General features: G+C 38.5%; 1 protein-coding gene across 2 annotated transcripts in view; it reads right to left on the reverse strand.

Moving 5' to 3' along the window:
• The window catches only part of LOC131645073 (uncharacterized), a 30507-nt gene extending 15097 nt beyond the window's left edge, over positions 1–15410 (reverse strand). For both annotated transcript variants that reach the window (XM_058915728.1, XM_058915727.1), the window contains exon 1: positions 8249–15410. The gene's annotated coding sequence lies outside the window, so the exon portion shown is untranslated. The remainder of the gene's footprint in view (positions 1–8248) is intronic.
• Positions 15411–15855: the final 445 nt, after the last annotated feature.

A 15855-nucleotide genomic window follows, 5' to 3' on the forward strand; every position in this document is an offset into this window, starting at 1 on the left:
TCTTGTAATGCAGCTTAAACTACGGCACATCCTTGATTATTCTTTGGACAAATGTCGCATGTGAAGTAGTTGTGAGGTGGTACATGGCCGTACCCAGCTTGTTTAGCGTGCATCTTGACAAGATTTTCCCTTATCTGACGAATGTCGTAGATTTGAATGACGTTAGGGTGTTGATCTATCAGATTTACTGAAGCTTCTTTATGCTGCGGCAAAGGATTTGCTTGGACGTTTGGATTAGTATCTTTGAAGGATAGCATTCCGCTCTTTACTAATCGTTGGACGTCAATCTTGAAAGAGAAACAGTTCTCAATATTGTGACCTGGTGCCCCCTGATGATAGGGACAAGATTGGTCAGCCTTATACCATGGTGAGGAACTGTTTGTAGGATTTGGAGGACTCCTTGTCTGAATGAGTCCTTTTGCCAGTAATGTTGGAAATAATTCCGCATACGGCATTGGTACGGGGTCAAAGGAAGGATACCTTGGAGCCCGATTGTTGTAATTTGGAGGTCGAACCTGCTGCTGAGGTTGCTGCGACCTTTGTTGAAATTGTTGTTGCGAGACCTGAGGTTGATAAGCTGGCGCTGAGTTAACAACCGGAGTTATTGTTGCAACTTGAGGTTGGAATTTATTCTTGATTTTGTGCAAGACATTGTTGACATCTTGATCCTTTTTCTTCTGGAAAGAACTTCCATACTTCCTTGGACCAATAGAAGATTCTGGTTCTTTGTTCAAGCGTCCTTCCCGAACTGCTTCTTCTAAACGTACACCCATGTTTACCATCTCGGTAAAGTCACTTGGTGCATTTGCAACCATTCGTCCGTAGTAAAATGGACTCAAAGTTTTGAGATAGATTTTTGTCATTTCTTTCTCTTCAAGTGGTGGACAAATTTGAGCAGCAACTTCACGCCATCTCTGAGCGTATTCCTTGAAGCTTTCTCTATCCTTTTGAGTCATGGCCCGGAGTTGATCTCTGTCGGGAGCCATATCCAGATTGTACTTATACTGTTTGACGAAGGCCTTTCCGAGGTCTCGAAAAGTACGAATCTCTGAACTGTCCAAGTTCATGTACCATTTGAGTGCAGCACCAGTCAGGCTGTCTTGAAAATAATGAATGAGTAATTGTTGATTATCAGTCTGAGTTGACATTCTTCGAGCGTACATTACGAGATGACTTTGTGGGCATGAATTCCCTTTGTACTTCTCGAAATCTGGTACTTTGAATTTGTGAGGAATCTTAACATTTGGAACCAGACAGAGGTCTGCAGCATTCTTTCCAAATAAATCTTGTCCTCGAAGAGTCTTGAGTTCCTTCTGCATTTGCAGAAACTGTTCCTGGAACTCGTCCAATCTTTCATACACGCCAGCGTCCTCACTGGGAGCGTGATGATATACTTGTCCGCCCTGTGGAGGAAAAGTATGCATAATCGGCTGTGGAGAAGCCATGACAGCAGATTTTGGAATCTCAGCATTCTGTTGTGTGAAACCCATTGCCGTTGCTTTTGGAACTTCAATTTCCAGAGGTTTGTAACCCTCCGGCGGTTGCATCTCCATTGTAGCTCTTGGAACTTCAGAAACTGGGGGTATGTACCCTTCTGGAGTAAAGTTATACGGCATGCCCCAAGGTCGGTTGGGTGGCATGGCATACTGAGGAATAGGAGTAGAAACAATCTCAGAAACCACAGTCCTTTGTGGTTCTTCTGGCGTTGGTCGATTCTGTGCAACTACCAGGGCTTCTACCATGTTATTGAGCCTTTCAATAGCATCTTTGAGAGTATTAACCTCTTCTCTGAGTTCTCCATTCTCTTGCTCAAAGTCTTCCATTCTTTTCTTGCGACTTGAACGAGTGTTGTATGGATGAGACAGCTTGAAAGTCTTGGTTCACCTCCTTCTCCTCCTCTCTTTCAGGAGAAAGGAAAGTGACTATTAGATCCGCGACAATTCTCGTGTCAGTGCGTACGACTAAAGCGATGTATGATATGCAATTAAGTTAATATTTTTCAAGGAAACACCATAATTACGTTATGAAACATCAAACTTTTATTAATTAAGCAAAAACGCCGTTTTTACACACTTTGAAAAATGGAAATACAGAGAAATTGAGAGAAAGGACTCTAAAACTTTGACGAAGAGCCGACTTCACATTCTAACATCTTCTTCTGTTTCTTGAGCTGAGCGTTCTCTGACGTGAGCTGATCGATGATCCAGGAAGCAAGAGGGATATGATGAGAAAGTGACGTTTGTGACATTTGTCGATCGAGCACTTCAAGTAACTCATCCTTCCTTCTTAGGATGTTTTGAATCTCAACATTTTCCGTGTTGACGATTCTATACTTGTTCCTCCAAGCATTCCTTTCTTGGCATACCTTGTTTAATGCCGCTTGTAATTTTTCAACATCGGTGGAGAAAAGGTATATTGGTTCCCTTAGGGGAATGGGTTCTTGATGCTGATATGGCATCCTGAGCTTGAATGCTCTGACGCGTACCCATTGAAGGTGAGGATCCAGGGAGATGCAAAGATGTTTTCCTAACAATCTTCTCCCTTTGCTGTGAACAAGACGCCAGGCTTGGACAATTTCCTTCTTCAGCATGTTGCCATGATCGTCGATGTTCTTGAAGAACAGACCCTCCAATTGGATGTTACTTGGTATATTTTTCATAGGATAGCCGTATTGACGACGGGCTAAAGCTAGATTGTAACTGATTCCTCCCTTAGTTCCAATAAGGGGTATGTTGGGAAAACTTCCGCAACTGAAAATGATCTTGGTTTCGTCGTTGTCAGGACTACACCAATCAATGTCCGTATGAGTGAGGGACATGATTTTCTGTGACCAGTAAAGGCCATCCCTCATGTTCCAGAAAGTGCTAGACTTTGGCAGGTGCGAAATGAACCATTCGTATAACAACGGTACGCAGCATGTGATTAATCCTCCTCGCTGCAGGTTTCTTGAATGCACAGAGTGATAAGCATCCGCAAGCAAGGTTGGAACTGGATTTCCAATTAAGAAGATCTTAATTGCGTTGATGTCGACGAAATCGTTAATGTTAGGGAACAAAAACAATCCGTAGATAAGCAAAGCCAAGATTTCCTCAAAAGCGCTCATATCTTGGATGCTGACGAAGTACCGAGCTTGATCAAATAGGAATTTGGAGGGCAATCCTTGAATTCCTCCTCTACTCACCATATGAGTTCTGATGTCGACTACGTTCAAAGGAGTAGTTGCAGCAATGATAATGTCGTCAGGATTCTTTTCCAAACCGGAGTACGGATCTTGCGCGTACACGGGTATTCCAATTAGACGAGAGTACTCCTCCAACGTAGGCATGAGCTGATAATCTGGAAAGGTGAAGCAGTGATACGTTGGATCGTAAAACTGTACCAAGGTGGGAAGGATCCCATCCACAATGTTGGTATTGAGCAAAGGCAGAAGTTTTCCATACTTCTCCTTGAAAGCCTGGGGGTTGACCACCAGTTTTCCGAGCTTTCCCAGTTCCTCGACCTGGGGAATCTTGAAGGTGTATTTCCTAGCTCTCTTTCTCCCATAATCAATAGTATAGATCCTTAAGTCCTTTCTCCGTTTCTCTTTTTCTCTGAAGTTCAAAACGTTCGTTATTTAGTTTCCTTGAAAAACGACTCGATGAAGACTCTTTGGTTTTTAGTTGTTATTAATGAATGATGTATGAATGCATGAATGCACACACAAGAGTTTTTAAACAAACATGGCGTTGAAGGGTATAGTGGTCATGAAGTCAAAACGCAAACCTCTCCCCAATGGTAAACTAAGGATAAGGATTTTTGTACCTATAGAACGGGTTCTAGGGGTCTCAGAGTTTTTGCTCAACCTTAAAAATACGTTGATTGGTATCTATAAGAGAGTTTTCTCTGAGTGTAGTATCTGCGTGACAATCACTTCCGTAATCACCGCTCTACGTCCTAAAAAGGCTTTAAGTGGGGTTAATGTGTTTCTAGGTCCTCCTGGTACAAATCAGTCTCGGAATGCATTGGCGCAGTTAATCACAACCAGCCAGGCAAATCCCAAGAGTAGAATTGTGAACCAAGATTAGAGGGTCTTCACCGGGAAGACATCCTCCATCCTGTCTTATGTTGCACTCAAATCCGGGTATAGGATTTCTCACCACAAGGGGGAATCAAGCCCTTTCCCGATACAGAATAAACAAAATAAACAAATATAAATGCAGCAAACACATGATATGACACAGAGGTTAGGCAGGACCTCTCTTGTTTGAGGGGGAATTTGGCATCCCTAATTCCTCATTGGGGCTGGACCAGCAACAGGTCAACCATTGGTTTGGATGAAAAACCAAGGTTTTTAACACTTATATCCCCAGCAGAGTCGCCATTTTTTCAGTGGTGTCGTTTTTTTTACCTCCCCGTTTCACTTGGGAGGACGGCACGCTAGACCCTTCACTCGAAATTTGGAAGGAGAATGCGCCCGTGGTGGGATGAATTTTATTTCAGTTCTTCCTACGATATCACACGAACTTTCTTATTTGTCCTACGAGTAGGAAAGGGAAAAAAAGATCTCAACTAAATCCTAGGAGTTTGCTAAGTGTGGGGATTCACCTAGACTAGAAATTCTGGAGTCCGGGAGGTCGGTTATACATAGGGAAGTGTTTAAACACCCTACATATCTGTAGTACTCTACAGGAACCTTCTCTGTGTCTAAATGTGTTTGTGCTGCTAATGATTATTGGGAAAGTTTCTCCTTTGTGTTAGGAGAAGGAATTGAATTGAATAAAAGAAAGACAGACTGACTGACTGACTATTTTTGGTATTTTATTAGCTCGCTGAGATTCCTTGTGAACCTCATGCCTACATATCCCTAATGGAAGTCAGAGCTTAATGTAGTTTGGGGAACTAATTAATTATTAATTATTTTTGGGTGCCTTGCTTGAAGCTCAAGGTTGAAGCTTAAATTAAATCTCTGTTTACAGTAAAGAGACATGAAGTCATCTTTATAGAGAGGTATTTCTACTATTCCACCACAAACATTAAAAGAGTGACAGAATAACTGAATTCATTTCATTCAAGAGGGGGACCTTACTTGTGTATGTGCAAGTATACCAGTCAAATGCCTCTTAAATGAAAGAAAGATGCTCATCCAAATTAGGGAAAGTTACCACATGTCTGGGTTTTACTGCCAGCTCATGCCTTTCAAAATCCTAAATGGGAGACTTGATTAAAATGAAATGTAATGTTTGTTTGTTTGAATGTGGTGAGATAGAAGAAAGATCTCTCTATAGAGATAAGCTATGTCTATCTACTGTATAAAAGATTTGATTTTTAGCTAGCTTGTATGAGGCCCAAGCTTGAGGCTTTTTGATTGATTGATTATTATTATGATTCTGGGAGAAAAACTCCACTGGGGATTAATTTACAAGGGATTTTTTATGTTCTGTACAAAGCCCAAAATTGAGGCTGACTCTACTTAGGGAAAATCTATTTTGATGGGTTTTATTTGGTGTTCTGTACAAAGCCCAGAATTGAGGCTGACTCTAACTAGGGGAAATATTATTTTCTGCCTTGTATGAAGCCCAAGGTTGTGGCTGACTCTTATATAAACTGAGTATGGATGACTCTATGGGAAAAGATCCTAGATGTTAGGAATCTTTGACACGTGAAATATGGTTTATCTGCCTTGTACAAAGCCCAAGGTTGTGGCTACTGAACAATGAAGGACTCACTAGGGGAGACTCTATTATCTGCCTTGTACAATGCCCAAGGTTGAGGCTGACTATTAACAGGGGAGTTTATTGTTTTGGTGCTTTGTATGAAGCCCAAGGTTGAGGCTAACTGTTTTTGTTGGATTTTGACTCTATTGAAGAATTTATTTATTAAAAGACTGATTTTTTTGGAAGCTAACCCTTTTCAGGGATTTTGACTTAGCTGGAGAAATTGTCTGTTAAAAGACTGATTTTTATCATGTTTTTGGAGGCTGACCCTTTCCAGGGGTTTTGACTCTTTTGGGGAAATTATCTCCTAAGAGAAATGAATCTTTGTTTTTTGAAGTGATTTTGGAGGCTAACCCTTTCCAGGGGTTTTTTGTTAAAATGAAAGAATGATTTTGGAGGCTAACCCTTTCCAGGGGTTTTTGTTAAGATGAAAGAATGATTTTGGAGGCTAACCCTTTCCAGGGGTTTTTGTTAAGATGAAAGAATGATTTTGGAGGCTAACCCTTTCCAGGGGTTTTTGTTAAAATGAATGGCAGAAAGATTATCTAGTGGAGACTTCTTGTTTAAAGCCTAAGATGAAGGCTGACACTGACTGAGGATAAGCAAACATGGATCCTAGACTCTGCTAAGGAAAATTAAAGAAGATAAGGGTGACAGAGACTGTCCATGTCTCTCATTCCAAAAGGTGTACTCAATATGAAATTGAGACAAACTTAGCTTGTTTAAAGTCTGGTTTAAATTGGAAGAAACTCACCAGGGTATGTTAAAAGGTGACTAAAGACCTGTTCCTATGTTTATAAGAAACCTGATGGGTCCTTGTATACAAGCTCAAGAGGAAGCTGGAAATGCTTTTAAGAAGCCTGTGGGTCCTTGTACAAAGCCCAAGAGGAGGCTAATCGAGGGTCATCGAGGGTCCTTGTTATAGCACAACAGAAAGCTATGTAGTTTTGAACTTATTTTGGCTTTAAGCAAATGGGTAAGAGGTTTCACCGGGAATAATTCCTCTTTGGGTGGATGTGTCCTATTTTTTGGATTCTAAGGTTTTTGCCAAGATGTTTCACCGGGAATAATTCATCTTGGGGGTTTGAACTACAGATCTCTAATTAGGAAAGATCCTTCACCGGGAAGACATTCTCAATCCTAGGTCATATTCCTATAATATATATATAGTTTAACTGTCCTAGGGTTTATACTCAAACGTAGTTCTAATATATATAAACAGTTCTATATTTGACAATAATTTAAATAAAGACTGTAAATTGAAAGCTTGTAAAGCCTAACCTGGATGGAGTGGAGGCCTTTGAAGAAGTATGTACAAAGCCTTACCAGCAATTGGTGGATAACAGTTGAATATATATATATATATATATATATATATATATATATATATATATATATATATATATATATATATATATATGATAAATAGTTAATGGTTTTTTTGAAAACAGAAGAAGTGAAGATGGACAAAGGTCACATAGGTATCTGAAGAGTTTCACCGGGAATAATGCCCTTCAAATACCAGAAGAATGTTTTGAAAACAGAAAGAAGATTTTGAAAATACAGTTTTGAAAACAAGCTAAGAAGAGAAGAAGGTGTTGGGACTTACACTCTATTAGAGGCCCACTTAAAAATGATTTACTGTTTATGAAAACAGTTGAAAAGATACGGGGTTCTGTTGTTTGAAAACCTCGATCGTCTGTTTACTTTGAAGTTTGAACATAATTTGAATTTTGACAAAAGTCAACTTAATTGAAGTACAGACAAAATCTATACCTAATTAAGACCTAAATGATTAGGGTTTTTAACACTAAAACACTTATGAAATATTAGGTTTTGAAATTTTAATGAAAACATATATTGAAATATATTTTAAAATACTTAAAACAACACCATTTTTAACCTAATAAAAATATATAAAATAAATAATATTTTTATGATTTTTTTGATTATTTATAAAATATATATATTAATCAATAAGTGCATAAAAAATGAATTAAAAAGGAGTTAATTTGATGGGTTAACTAATTGGTTAAAGTTGTGAAGAAATTAAGTGGAAAAGGTGATAAAAAATGGTTCTGTCACCTAGAGGGCTTGAACTCGCGCCCTCCAAGTCATTGGCCAAAACTCCCACCATCTGGGCTACGCGCGCAGTTTGTTATTCACACGCATCTAACATAATATATTTTAAAACAAGCCAGAAGATTCAAATTTTGCGTGCGCCATGTTCATCTTCTTCCTCGAGCTCAAAGATTTTCAAACTTCTAACTCTCTGGTTTCTCAACCAAATGGCATGATGTAAACATCAATCTTCCGCCAAATTCCCTCACGAATTCAAATATGTAACTAACATTTATTTATATTAGCTATAACTATCTAATTTCTCAGAGAACTCTAAGAACACATGAACCCTAAATTTGAAATTAAATGACAAACAAGATGAATAAATGAATGATGATAGAGGGTTTTCAATCCTCTGATGATGCTGAACAAGATAGAATCGAGCTTTATCACAAAGAGTACTTAAATTAAAGAGATGGAGTTCAAAAACTTACCTCTGAAACTGAAGGTCGTACGAGTGATGGAGAACTTCTGGGCTTGTGTGAATGATCCTAAAATCTTCCTTGGGACTCGGTGATGCTAACCGGATGCTTGTTGTGGCCTCAAACCTTCTGAATTGCTCTACTCGACTCCCTCGATTTGAGCTTCAAGTGAACATGGAGGATGATGAATCTGCAGTTACAGATGAGCTGCGACCATCTGAATAGCTTCACTACACCCTAAGGAATGTGCCTGGATGCTTGACCTTGCTTGGAACCTCCTGAATTGCTCTGTGGTCCTCCAACTGCAAGTGCTCCAAAGTGAAAGCAACAATGGTGTTCCTCCACTTACAGAAGTGATCCAGGTGCTTGGATCACCTCAAATGAAACCCTTTGAGATGTTAGAATGCTTACTTTCCAAAGATAAGCTCTGGTTTAAAGAAAACGATTCTTCTTGCCAAAGAACTTTGAAAAACCAATAAGCAAGAGGAGAGAAAGAGAAAGCAAGGAATATGGTTGCTTTGGTGTGTTTTTTGAATGAGAAAGAGTCCTCTATTTATAGGCAATTGATTCAGTACTGATTGAGAGAGTGAGCTTGCTTAATGAGGGAGTTTTGATTTCTTGGCCATGAAGAAATTCAAAGAATCTTCAAAATGCAATGATGGCCAAATCGAGCTAGCTCCCTATCTATTGATCTTATCTGGTCTTGGGGAACATTTCTGATGCAGAGGAGCGTTCCAATTGGTTGGTGAGAAGATTCCTTGGGTGATTCATCAATTTGCCATAAATTCACAAATGTAATCATTACATAATCACATGTTCTTGTTTCGGGAATCTTCCTCAACTCTTATGCTATGGTGAAAATGAATGCATGGCATGTTTTCACATGTGGTATGGGTCGTGTAGCATCCATAAAAGAGGTCATTTGCACAAAATTACAAAGTTTCAAATTGTACATGACCTATAATTTTACTTCATGAGGCCAACTTTGAACAAGCATAACTCTTAGCTCAAAATGAATTTGGAGAAGGTTGAACACAATTTGGAAAGCCCTAAACATCTACTTCAAATCATTAGTTTATGGTTCCTTCAGAATCCTTTGGCAAATTTGTGAAAAATGAGGCCAAAGTTGGAAGAAAACTAGGTTAAAAACACTTAGAAAATTCTCTAAGTGTTTATGACCTAAAACTTCAAAATTCCCAAATCTCTTAAATGATTGATCTTTTGAAAAAAGTTCCATTGTAAGATGTTGTTTTATTTTGCAAGATCTACAACTTTCATGTTGGAAGTTTTTTGAGTTGTGTAGGTGAAATTTTGAGTTCCCACAATGCCCTCAAAAACCCTAATTCCCGACTTTTTGCTCCTTGAAGATTCTTCTTGAATTTCTTTGGTCAAATGACTTTAATATCCATATATTGATGATATTGATCTTTGAAAATCATGGTTTGACCAAAAATCTTAAAAGTCAAAGGTGAACCCATACAGTTGACTTATTCCTGATAAAGTGAAAATTTGGACTTTTGTGTAGAATCAAGATCTTCTCCTCAAATGAGTGATGTAAATGGGTTATATTGAGGTAGTAGAGGTTCTTGAATCATGTCTTGAGTTTTGGATCCATGCCCTGATTAAAAGTCAACTATCCAGATGAATTAGGTTAAAAACCCTAATTGTTGACCAGATGAAATTGGTGACTGTGGATCTTGAATTGAGGTGTGATGTCCAGTGGATCTTATTGTATGGATCATTTGAAGATGATTGAAGTCTTTAATAGATGTCCTGGAGCTTTTTAGGGTTTCCCAAAGGTGATCCCTGATTTCAGTCCTTGATAGGCTCAAAAACCCTAGTCTGGTGACCTGAGTAAACCTGTACTCAGATGACTGGGTGTCTAATCAATCATAGGTGAAAAAATGAAGCTCTTGAGTCCTATGATTATGTTAGAGACTAATCCTTCTACTGATTGATCCTTTGCCTGAGTTTTCTTGTCTTTGAACATCCTTGATTAAATGCCCAAATGAAGAAGTGACTGCTCTGGGTACTTGCTTTGACCTGATGAAAATCCTGAAGATATGTCATCTCAGGGGGGTCAAAAATTAGGGTATGACAATATGCATAATTGATAAAGATGTTGTATGCTATAGGCGATTAATTGTGCGTATTTGATATGTATGAGTCGATGATGATGCCATGTGATGAATTAAGAATATTTATATGTCTTTATTAGGAAGTTGAATATAACTTGTTATAATGACTACTTGAATTAAGGAATATGAAGAATTTGTTGATGTTTGTTGTTGATGTGCAATATAATGAATTGTTGTTGTTGTTGTAACATGATGAATCGTTGTTGTTGTTGTAACATGTTGATGTTTGTTGTTGTTGTGCAATATGTTGAATTGTTATTGTTGCTATAACATGACGAACTTGTCGTTGTTGTTGTAGACCCTATGGTCACTAATGATAATTTGTATTATGTTGATAAGAATGAAGTTGAATAGATGTTGTATGCCGATATGATGTGATGATGTGATTGAGATGTGGTAAATTACGATTATACGGTTATTGCCATAGAACCTTGGCATTGAGTTGATGTTGTTTAGTTGATGTGGTTATGTTGTTTAAGTTGATTATGTCGTTCAAGTTGATTATGTCGTTTAAGTTGATTAAGTGGTTTAAGTTGTGTTTGTGGATGTGCATCATTTGAGTCGCATCCATTGCATTGTTTGAGACGGCCCTTGTGGCAAATGTTTGAGACGGCCCTTGTGGCAAATGTTTGAGACGGCCCTTGTGGCAAATGTTTAAGACGGCCCAATGGCAAACTGTTTGAGACGGGAGTTTTACTCCAATGGTACCACATGCATATGCATAAGTTTGAGTCACATTTGAGTCGCATTTGAATTGCATTTGAATTGTGTTTGGATTGTTGAGATGACGAGGTGTTTGTTGTGACGTGATAATGATATGTTTGTGGTGACGTATTTGATATCATACTTGTATATTTGAATATGTGATTAATGACCTCGTTGCCGTTTTGAGAGTTGTATTATATTGATAAGTTGCTTTGCGGTGAAACTTGTTGTAATATGTTATGTGATGCGAAGTGGTGAAATTATGTATGATCTATATCTCCTGTATTATTTATCATGCATTCCTTTATATTGTAAGATATCTCACCCCTTTGCTGATATTTCCCCTACCATGGGAAATGGGCAGGTACTCAAGATTAGCCGTGGTTGTTCGAGGTTATTGACGTGAAGTCTTTATGTTGCTTTATGGCAAGTCGAGTTGGTGTCCATTGCTCTGATACGTAGCACTCGGGGGGATTAGTAGTTATTACTTGATTGTTGTATTCTATGACGATATTTGTGTTGAGTTGAATTGAAAGATGTCTATGAGTTGAAATTGGAAGTTATTGGATAAAGTTTTGTTTCCGAATGCTATGTATCTTTGTTGATTACAATATGAGTATGTTTGTTTGTTTAAGTCGAATTGTGACATCCCATCTTTGATGAATATTTTTAAATGCACTCTGATTTCCGATTATATTTGCGGGGTAGATTTGGGGTGTTACACTAATCTGGACTAAAATGCATGCAAATGTAGGGAAAAGAAAGAGTTATACTCGCACAGGCCCTACCCCGCTGTCTACGTATCCTTTTTGAGGAATCAGAGGTACCATAGCTCGGCTAACTAGTTTTTGTTTGTTTTGTGTTTTTTAGGTGAACAAGTTACATTCACACTCCGCTGCTCGACCTTTGAAGACTTAGGCTTAGGAATGGAGCGGAAATAACAAGCTCTAAAGAAAAGAAAATCAAAGAGTGTGGTTTGTGTTTTAAAGAATGCATGAGGAAGACCTATGCTAAGGGGGAAAGCTTGCTACCTAATGTTATCATACAAAGGGTACAAGTCTAAACTAAGCTAACAACCTATGGGGAAAAACGGAAGCAACACACAAGAATATCACACAAACGAGCTCCGCTCGTAAAGCAAACAAACCAACGGCACTGGCCGAATGGTAGAAAAGCGGTCCCGCCATAGCCAAGGGGAGCAGATCACCCGAGTCAACCAAGCATTAGACCTCACGAAAATGATCGGGTCATAGACAAGAGGAGCGGGTCCCTCTCACCAACCAAGCCGTCACGGATCTGAAAGGAAAACGGTGCGTGCGTACACTGAGCATCAACGTCGAGCGACGAGAGCTATAGGAAGTGCGGGGGTCCGGTTGCATGAACCCTTTTCCTGACATACTCGATAACAAGATCTTATGCTAGTTCAGAAGCAAGCAACGCGTAGTGTGCGCTTACCGAACGGACTCGATGAGACTATGCGGGGGTTGATTGCTAACCCTTTCCACGTGCCTTCCATGAGGACTTAACGGAGCGCCATATAGGACTTATTACACCGTGACTCCCTGCCGCAAAGCACAAATATAAACACACCAACAAAAACAGAGCCTCTTTCGAGGGCTTGGTCAGATGCATGTCTAAGTCCTACTTCTCATGTTAAAGGATGATGCGAAAAAGCGATAAAGTGCAAGAGAAATAAAATGAAACGGGATCAATACCAAACGGATTATGATCCGTAAACTGCAGCAAAGAGAGAGAGAGAGAGAGAGAGAGAGAGAGAGAGAGAGAGAGAGAGAGAGAGAGAGAGTGAGAGAGAGAGAGAGAGAGAGGGAAAACTAGGGATCCCGCAAACGAGTTAGCAAAGCAAAAGAAAATAGTCAGCATACCGATTAGCCATGAAAGCACACAAAGGTCGACATGCGCGTCGAGCATAATCACAATACACCTGCAAGAGGAACAAGCAATCCAAACAAGCAGAAATAAAGTAATAGAAACGTGTCTCCAAGACGAGAACACGACACGAGTGAATGAAACCGTGTCCCGCAAATAAAGCGGAACACTCAAGCAATGAGCGTCGATCGGTGACTATCCAAATGCCTCGCACACTAGCACACAAGTTAGAGATAACAAACATCGCAATCGGAATTGCGTTCGTGCTTTACACCGAAAAAGGATAACGAAATGAGAAATTTGACATTAACACACTTTTTAAACATCAATCGAGCGAAAGTAAGATAACAATAGAAATGGCACTCAAATGTTAATCAAGTATGTACACAAGTATTATGGAAACCAAAGCAAGTATTTACAAGTCAAAAGGTACACCGAAACGGTAAAATTGGGTAAAAACGATAAAATTAAACTTGTCGGAATTAAACCAAAATTTCATGGTAAGCTAAAAATATGTCAAGAAACTCAAATATGCATTCATAATTTATTAAATCGGCCCGGAGGCACGACTTTCAAGACGGGGCAGAAGCGAGATCAGTGGAAAAAGTCGGCCGAAATCAAAAATAAAGCATTCAAACAGCTCCGAAAACCATATTCCACTCAAGGAACACTATTCACATGCTCAAAAACGCTAAGCGGTTCAAAAGTTGTAACATTTTCAATAAAAGCCGGCGTATCGCGTCTATTTGCAAAATTGAGGAAAAAGAGGATAGCATTCATGTCATAACAGGGAAATTCAGCACTCAATAGCATCACTTAATCATTCAAATAAGCTCCATTTCCATCTTGTATCAACAACTTAATCACAGGCCAAATGCACAACAATTTCCTTTAATTTCTACACTTTTCATGAGTCAAAATAATGATGAAATGCACCAACAACTACACAATCAAAATTCTGCATTATCAACTCATTTAAATTCCACATTTCCCTATGCTAAATCAACAAGCAAACAACCATCAAAGAACACCACAATAGTCAAGACTTTTTCACACTTTCATGAGTCAATCAACAAAGGAATATTACAATATTAACTCATCAAAAAAAAATCTGCATTAGCAACCTATCATGTTATCAAATTTCTAGTCATTTTCTTGTGCAAACAACCACTACAAATAGCCATTAACTTCCAGCAATTTTATTCATCAACTAGAGGCTCAAAATCATGTTTAGAACAACAATTAAGCACCTATTTATGAACCACACTATTATCAACCATCAACCAAAATTCTCATGAGTTTTCTTGTAGCACAAACACATTAATGCTGTCCTTTAAAACAAAATTCTGCACAATCATAAGTTCAATCAAAACAGCCACAATATTGTCAATTTCATCAAAAATCTGCATTATGGACATATTTCAAAACAGCCACATACCAAACTTCTATATTGTTAAGAAATTTTGCATTATAATCAACAACAAAGAAGCAACAATCCTGTACCAATTGGCATCATCATATACTTCACCAAACAAATAGTCATCAATATCAATTAAGCAAGATCATCATTAATCAACAACAACTACAACATATTTCACATTTTTATTCAACAATTAAACTCAATGCACATAATGCACACAAACAAGAACCGCTCTCACGACATCACCACGACATACATTCTGTCAAGCTTAAACATAATCAATGAAAGTTGTTCATATTCCACATAATCACAGTTCACCATCTCAAACACACTTATATGCATAAAAGCAATTTTCAACAAATAGGCAATTCAACACTTAAGGTTTAACAACACACAAACTTCAACCATTATCGTCCAGCTTTCAGAAATTGCAACAATATATTCAACAAGTATAGCCAAAGCGATTCGGAATTGTCAACGTCGTCACTTTACCAATATCAATTCTGATTTTAATCAATTAACTACTCAATCACAAAGAATTATTAAGTAAGATACAACACTAAGATCACTCAATCATCAAGCATAAATCTCAATTTAAAGTCAATCTTCCACAATACGTATCACAAGAATTAGGCGTATGAGACATTACCGTAAGTTGAAGAGGATGAAGGTGGAATTGAAAGGGAATTGGACACCGTGAAAACAAGAGCGAATCAAAATCGGAGAGAAGACGAAGGAGTGAGTATCACGTTCGGAGTTTGCCACGCCGGAGGGAATGATTTGCTTCGGAATTTGCTGTGCCGGTGGAAGGATTCACGTCGGAGGAAGATCGGAGACGCGATAGTGACCGATAGCAATCCGCAACGAGCGAGAGCAAATTGAATTCAAAGATTTTTATGCTGAAGATTGTTTCAATGTTCTTGGAGATGTTATGAAGTTCATAGTGTTCTTCACTTTTTTCTATATTTTTGGGTATTTTGATTTTGAGAGAATTGAGAGAGGATGAGAGAAAGTGTTTGTGAATTTTTTGGAGAATTGAAAATTATGAGAGAAAAGGAGGGAAAATTATTTATATAGTGTATGTAGTGAAATGTCAAAAACGCCCCTTAATTATCTCATTTTTTGGCTCGTTTTTGAGGAAATGTGACTCGGTGCGAAATTCATAAATAAAACGAACATCACTGCGACGTTGACTCTAACTTGCAACAAGCTTGATCAGATGGTTAGAAGGTTAATTTTTTTCGCAAGGCGAGATAAGATTTTAGGCCCGCTTTCTATTTTTTGCAGGTTTTTGCGGGCATGCGTTTTTTCATACACTTTTATTATTTTTAGGCTTAAAAGGTTCAATGTCTGTTGGCTTTCCCCGTTCCGCCATCACTTTTTTGTAGGATGGAGTAAGGTTTTAAGTTCGCACTCTTAAATATATCCGTCCTACCCCGTCTTATTTTTTCGCGGGCTTTTGCGGAACG

This window comes from Vicia villosa, linkage group LG1 (assembly GCF_029867415.1).
Source record: "Vicia villosa cultivar HV-30 ecotype Madison, WI linkage group LG1, Vvil1.0, whole genome shotgun sequence".
Classification (NCBI taxonomy): Eukaryota; Viridiplantae; Streptophyta; class Magnoliopsida; order Fabales; family Fabaceae; genus Vicia; species Vicia villosa.